This window comes from Stegostoma tigrinum, chromosome 38 (genome assembly GCF_030684315.1).
Source record: "Stegostoma tigrinum isolate sSteTig4 chromosome 38, sSteTig4.hap1, whole genome shotgun sequence".
Lineage (NCBI taxonomy): Eukaryota > Metazoa > Chordata > Chondrichthyes > Orectolobiformes > Stegostomatidae > Stegostoma > Stegostoma tigrinum.
In genome coordinates, this window is record NC_081391.1 from 13,449,678 (window position 1) to 13,456,987 (window position 7,310).

The 7,310-nt window shown below is 47.8% G+C and overlaps 1 pseudogene; it reads left to right on the plus strand.

Moving 5' to 3' along the window:
* Nucleotides 1-4,569, plus strand: LOC132206422 (ferritin, middle subunit-like; annotated as a pseudogene).
* Nucleotides 4,570-7,310: the final 2,741 nt, after the last annotated feature.

Sequence of the window (7,310 nt, forward strand, 5' to 3'; positions counted from 1 at the left end):
ATGGCCTCCCAGATTCGTCAGAACTATCACCAGGATTGTGAAGCTGCTGTCAACAAGCAGATTAATGTGGAGCTCACTGCCTCCTATCTCTATCAGTCTTTGGTGAGTTTTGTCTTGATGGAGTTAAAATTAAATCTATTCTGCAAAAATGAGCTGATCCTCTTGTTTCAAATTAACTTCATAGTCTTGTAGATTTGAGGTGTTTAAGTTTGCACCTTTAAAAATCATTTTGGGATAAATGTAGTGCCCTTTGGTAACAATGGATTTTGATATTGATGTGCAGTATCTAATTCACCAGCTGGGATTGAGTGATAGATGGAGGGCAAATTGTTCTGTCAATTATTTTACAATTTACTGCCAGGCCTTTGCCTGGTGGTAACTGTCATTTTCCTCCCCAGAATTGACCAAACTTTACTAAAATTAGATGTAATGGTGTTGAGAGTTGTATGCACCCCTTGGCTAGTCATCCTGTAACATTTTAATATACCTTGATCACACTTACTTTGTGCTCTGATCCTAAATACACATCATGCCAGTTTCCATTCTGTGATGGAGAATGATGGCAGTGACTGGCTTCTCTGAGCATATGCATGTGTAACTTGCATTGAGGAGGCCTCAGATGTGGACTAGTTGGCTTTCTGCATTCTCAGTTCATGAATGGACTGTTAGTGGTCAGGAAGTCACTTGTTGTCCATTCCTCCAATAGATCAATGCTCTCCTGTGAGTGCATGCACAGGGTGTCTGGAATAACCTGAGGTCTTCACTTCACCAAAAAAGGTGAAGAATTGGAGTTTCAAATTCCCACGGTATGGGAAATGGTGCCTTTCTCCAGGGAGCACTGTGCCTATGGCCTCTCAAAATGGCAGGCTATAATGGTTTGGAAATGTTGAAGCAGCTTTTGAAGGCTGCTAGGTACCTGGTAGATAGTGGACACTAGGAGTGCATTCACTCACTCCCTTCAATGAGGTGGGCTGCTCTGTCCTGCATAGTGTCTGCTTTGTGCATGTTGCAGCTCCACTTCTTGGGGGGAAAAAGGGAGAATATTCATCCCTCGTGGGGCTTATCACTGAGAAGCATTCTCTTCCCACACTTTCAGGATGAAATCCCTGTACCCTTCCCTTTAGCAGGTGGGAACAGCTATCACCAATAAGCCTGTTGGGTCTTAACTGTCAGTGGTGTCCCATATCAATTGGGCAGCATGTGCCCAAACAACCCACTATTGTACATCTGTAAGATGCAGCTACCCAAGTAAAGTCAGAGAAAGTTGCATAACTGTTTTTCGACAAAAGAAACTTCTCAGCCTGATCAGTAGGAACTAGATAACCTGCTCTAACAAGGTGTAGAGCTGGATGAACACAGCAGGCCAAGCAGCATCGGGGGAGCAGGGAAGCTGATGTTTTGGGCCTGGACCCTTGAGAAATGGGGAGGGGAAGAGGTCCCTGAAATAGCAAGGGGTGGGGAGGTGGATGGATGAGGGATCAAGAAACAGGTGGTGAGGAGACTCCGGTCTGAGGTGAGGATGGAGCCAATAAAGTCAAGTGAGTTGGGTAGGCCTGTCCAGGGAGGTGGGGATGGGGTTTGAGGTGGCGGTGGGGGTGGGGTGGGGTGGTGTGGGGAAGTAGGTGGGAGGAAGGATGGACAAGTTAGGGAGGTGGGGACTAGCTGAGCTGTGACTGGGGGAAGGGAGATCTTTCAGCTTAAGTCCTCACTGATACCATTGGGCTGCAGGGTTCCCAAGCAGAATACAAGGTGCTGTTCCTGCAACCTTTGGGTGGCATTGGAGGCCCAGAATGAACATCAACTGTCCCCTCCTGCTCCTCTGGAGGGGAAGTAGTTTGTGACTGGGAGGTGCAGCTGCTGATCACGAGCCCAGCATAGGCACTCCACAAAGTGGTGTCAAGCCTCTGCTCGGCTTTCCTGATGTAGAGGAGGCCACGTTAGGAACAGTGGGTACAGTATATCTCACTGCAGATGTGTAGGTCCACTTCTTCTTGATGTGGAAGGTCTTGGGGCCTGGGATGAGGGGAGGTGTAGCACAATCTGTGTGGCAGGAAAAAAGCCCTGGCTAGTGGAATGGACAAGGGAATCAGTGGTCTCTCCAGAAGGCAGCTATGGTTGGGGAGGTTAAAAAAATGTCTTTGTCAGATCGTAGATGGTATAAGTGCCAGAGGATGCTGCACTGGATCCTGTCATTGAGGTGGTACTGAAGGATGAGAGGATTCTGTTTTGGTTGTGTGCGGGATAAGATGCAAGACCGGTTGTGTTTTTCTTCCACTAAAGGGAAGTTACGCTCCCTCGGAAAACGAGGACATCTGGGATGCCCAGGAGTAGAATGCCTCCCCTCAGGGCTGGAGGTGAAGGAATTGGATTAGGGGAAGGCGTTTTCCTTCCACAGGAAGGTGGGTGAGGTGTAATCTTGGTAGCTGTAGGAGTCAGTAGGTTTGAAATAGATCAAAGATTGATCGACAAACTTAAGGTTGAGGTAGAAGGTTCTAATGAATTAGAGGAACCGTTCAAGCTCCTTGTGGGATGTAATGGAGGAAGATGTGGAGTTTATGGCCCATCTCCCTGTAGAAGGATTGTTCCACATATCCTAACAGAAGCAGGCACAGCCTGGGCCCATGCAGGTACCTATGGCCACCCCCTTCCTCTGTAGGAGGTGGGAGGAATTGAAGGAGAAGTTAGGGGTGAGGATGAGTTGGCTAGTGGAAAAGCTTGTTGGTGAATGGGGACCAGTCAGACCTGCAGGATGAGAGAAGCAGAGGGCCTTCGGCTATCTCCACGGGGAATGGATGAGGTTGGAGGCTGTGGGTGGGAGGTCATCTGCAGTGAGGTTGTAGATGGACGAGGAGATGGTTTGGTGGTCAGGGGTGGAGTCATGATCAAGGGCGGGGTGGTAGGAGGTATCGGCTGCTCTTCCACACAAGTATATGTGGCACTCCAGCTCCTGGCGTTTCCTTAAACCCTGTTCAGTCACGAACTTCATCCAATTCTGATGGTGCTTAGAGTGGAAATGCTCTTCTCTCTACAGACAAGAACAGGCCTGGGCACCTCAGGTTTTTGTCAAGGAATTTTAAAAAGTGTTTGCCTGGTTACCAGGAGGAGGCGAGGGTTGTTTTTGATGATCCTTGAACTGGAGCCACTGGCTCATTGGACAATGGTTCTCATCCACCTTGATGTATTCAAAAAATTCATGTTTATTGACTTCTCAATTTGATTGAAGGCTAAACCAGTCATGTCTGGCACCAATTGTATGATGCTTAATGGATATAACTTGTTTTCTCCCAGATGTCCTACTTTGACCGGGATGATGTTGCCCTCCCCCATGTCTCCCAGTTCTTCCAAGATCAGTCCCAGGAGAAGCAGGAACATGCAGAGAAGCTGCTGAAATTCCAGAATCGGCATGGAGGCAGTCCTCCTCCAGGATGTGAAGGTTGGTGTTGGGTTTTTGGGGTGGGGGGAGTTGGGTGGTAGAGAGTGGCTGCTCCTCAGGGATGGCACAGTGACTCAGTGTTTCCCATGCATGCCTCAGTGCCAGGGATCCAAGTTTGGTTCTTGGTTCTAGGCTCCAGTGAATGACTGGAGTTGACTTGTTCTTGCCATGTCCACATTGGCTTCACGGTTCAATGACGTGTGGGTTAGAAGGATTGCCATTTAAAATGCAGGGTTACAGGAATAAGAAGGGACTTGTAGCGATGAATGTAGTGGCTGTACCTGCCGATTGGGGATGAATAAAATGATGTTGTGACCTTGGTTATTGTCACCATGACTCAAATAGCCTGTTCCCATGCTGCAGAGATTGTGAAGCTTACCTGTCCTCTCTCCATCCCGAGAAGCCAGAGAGGGATGAGTGGGGTAACAGTCTGCAGGCAATGCAGGTCGCCCTGGATCTGGAGAAGAATGTGAACCAGAGTTGGCTGGATATGCACCGAGTTGCCACAGCCCAGACTGACCCTCATGTAAGCCTTCCCACCACCTCCTCATTCTGATCACTGCTAGGCCCTCAGGGCAACACCTCATTGGTCTTTTGTAGATTAAAATTCACTCGGATACTTGGATCACAATATCATATCTGAACAGTATGTTCATTTAATCAACATCAAAGCAGCTCAGCTATGAGCTGAAATGGGAATTTGGATTCACTACCAGGAGTGATGTTGGCCAATGAATTCACTTTCAGGGCCACTTGCATTAGAATGATCATCGTCTGTCACAGTTCAGCTCAGCTCCATTTCACAAACAAGAAGGTGCATCTGGAACGTTACTGTCCTCACTGGCGCAACATCTCCTAGATGTCAGTGGCTTTTCCAGCTGTCGAAAGCTAGTTATGTTGGGGTCTGTTTCGCAGTGGGAATTCTGAAATTTTCCTAGATCATGCAAATGTACCAAGTTGCCATAATTCCTCTGTTGCAGCTGTGTGACTTCCTGGAGACTCTCTATTTGGATGAGGAGGTGGAGATCATCAAGCACCTTGGGGACTACATCACCAACCTGAAGCGCCTGGGAGCCCCTGAGAATGGGATGGGAGAGTACCTGTTTGACAGGCGCTCCCTGGAGGACAGCAGTTAGTGTGGCCTGGAGTAGTGTCTGCTTGGTCTGAATGCATTCCCCACTTCACCCTGGACAACCTGTCTCCTTCCAGGGAGAAGGGGCTTGTAGCAAAGAATGTAATGGCTGTACCAGCTGAATGCAAATGAATAAAATGATGTGTTTATCTTGGTTCTTGTCCATCATTCAGACAGCTGGATGCTGTCGGCTTTCACCAATAGGCCTATGGGAAGAGATATCAGGCTCTGCTTTCTACCCAGGTGCAGGAAACAGCTCAGTTGGGACTGAGATGAGTTCAACCTGACTCGTATCCTCCCAATGGGCCCTGACATGACCAGCATATTCTGTTTTTCATTTGCTGCCTTTTTCTCATGTGGATACAGCCTAAAGTTACTGGGAGCGAGTGAAGGTTCAAACCAAGGCCAGTACTGGTGGGCTGTGACCTACCCTGCCTTGTTACAGCCTACTGTAGTTGATTGCACTGAACGGTTCATTCCTCTTTTCATGGGAGTTAAATATGCTGCTACCCTGAAGGGACCTTGGCGTAATTACCCTTAGCCTCGAGTCAATTCTCCTAGGAGCATTCTGAAGCTGGCCTAATGTGGCTTTTGTCAGTTTACTTTCTCTGACCTGTTCCAACACCTTCATTCCTTTTCTCACCCCTCCCACCACCCCACTCCGAGCAATAAACTTCCACCCTGCCAGTCTACAGCTGGGAAAATTCAGCCCCAACATTGACAGCACCCATATTCCATGGAGTTCGCTCAGGAAATTATCCTGAACTGTTACATGCTCATGTATGAGCTCAATACCACTTCGAGCACCATCACTGGGTCTTTGGGAGTAACACAGCAACACTCATGGTTCAATGCTGCCATTTGATTGGCTCTTACTGCTAAAAGCAGCATTGAGCGCACTAAGCTGCTCCCTTAGTTCCTCTGAGCTTCCCACACGCTGAGGGTTACTCCTGATGCAGGTAGATTTCACCCGATCACATTGAGGGAGCAGTGTGACTGGGAGAGGCGACCGTGAGATGCTGACTTTGCTGTACAGCTGCTTCCTTTACCTTTTCGAGGTGTCAGAGAGATGATGGGTTGAGGAGGGGGTTATCGGAGACAGCCTGAGGATTGTTTCAGGGAGTTTTGTAGCGAGTGCACGCTGCAGCCTTCACTGAAGGTGTGGGTCGTTCAGGCACTGAATGTATTTGTTCCACTACATAAAGTGTTTTATTTCAAACAATCCTGAGTCTTGGCTGTAGAATCCCCGCAGTGCGGGAAGAGGTTGTTCAGCCCCTTTAGTCTGCACTGATCCTCTGAACAGCATCTTGTTCAGACACACCCTGTCTTCTTGCCCCCATCTTTCTACCCCACAGCCGTTCCAAAATAAACTGCATATCTCTGGACTGTGGGAGGGAAGGAACCCCCACAGACACGGGGAGGATGTGCAGCCTCCTGAGAGTTGCCCATGACTGGAATTACATGTGGGTCCCGGGCACTATGCAGCAGTAGTGCTCGTCATTAAGAAACCATGCCACCTAAAGTAACAAAAACAGGAGCACCCTGTTGCATATGATGAGAGTCGCAAACACATTCATTACAGAAATAGACCCCATTGCCCCTGCTGATGAGGTTTCCACGTTTGGCCCATTTCCCTTTAATGCCATTCCTTTCCATGTAAATCAGCAGATGGCTTTCAAAAGTTCTAATTATGCCACTTCCTCTAACAGTGTATTTCATATACAGATCACCCTCTGTGAGGATAGAGTTGGCCTTCTGGTTCCCTTTCACATCTTTCCCCTCAAACCCATGTCTTCTAGTTTTGGACTCCCCTACCATGTCCCAGCATGCTTTTTACATACCGTCAACGTTGAGTGTGCCAATGGCAAGGCTACATTTAGTGCTCAGCAACTGTTACACTTCAGGAGGTGGTGATGAGCTGGTTATTACAGTCCACCTGGTGTCGGAGAGACCGGAATGATGCTGCTGAGGAGGGGCTTCTGGGATTTTCAGTCACAAGCAGGGGTATTGTTCCAAGTCAGGATGGTGACGGACTTACATGGAGCTGCTTGAGCAATGTTGGGGCTGCATGGAGTCAGCAAATTGTAAAGTATTCATTAACACTTCCTAACTGTGGTTTTGAAGATGATGGACAGGCTTTGCAAAATCAGCAGTTGAGTTATTCACAACAGAATTCCTCGCATCTGACTTGCTCTTAAACCCATGATGATTCACAAGGTGTGATCTCAGACCATGGTTTATGTATAATATTCATACTTGTAAGTTAATCTAATAGGACGAGACTGCAACCTGGTATTTGAAGCAGATATTGAGACAAAGTAACTTGCTTCCACCAGTCTGTACATCAGTGCTGTGATCATACCCTAACATCTTCAATTCCCAAAGCCTCACAGGCCACCAGTCCATGGGAGGCTGCTCCATTCAACACAGTCGAGGTTGCCTGTGCTACACATTTCCAGCAGCAATTTAGACAGGGAGGCCTAAGGCCTACTGTGTAGAAGGAGACACTCAGCACATTTAACGATTGCCTTTCAAACTGGGCTTCATGAGACCCAATGTCAAGGAGATCACAGCAGGTTCAGAATGGATCCACAAAGTACATCAGTTACACGTACTAGATGACCCAAAAGCACATTCATTCTGTTGATGCACAGCAGTAGGAAAATGTTTAATGTCAACAAAATCTAGCCATTTTGCAATGGACTCCAACACTGTCATTCGAAACATATGAAGACAAATCCCTCA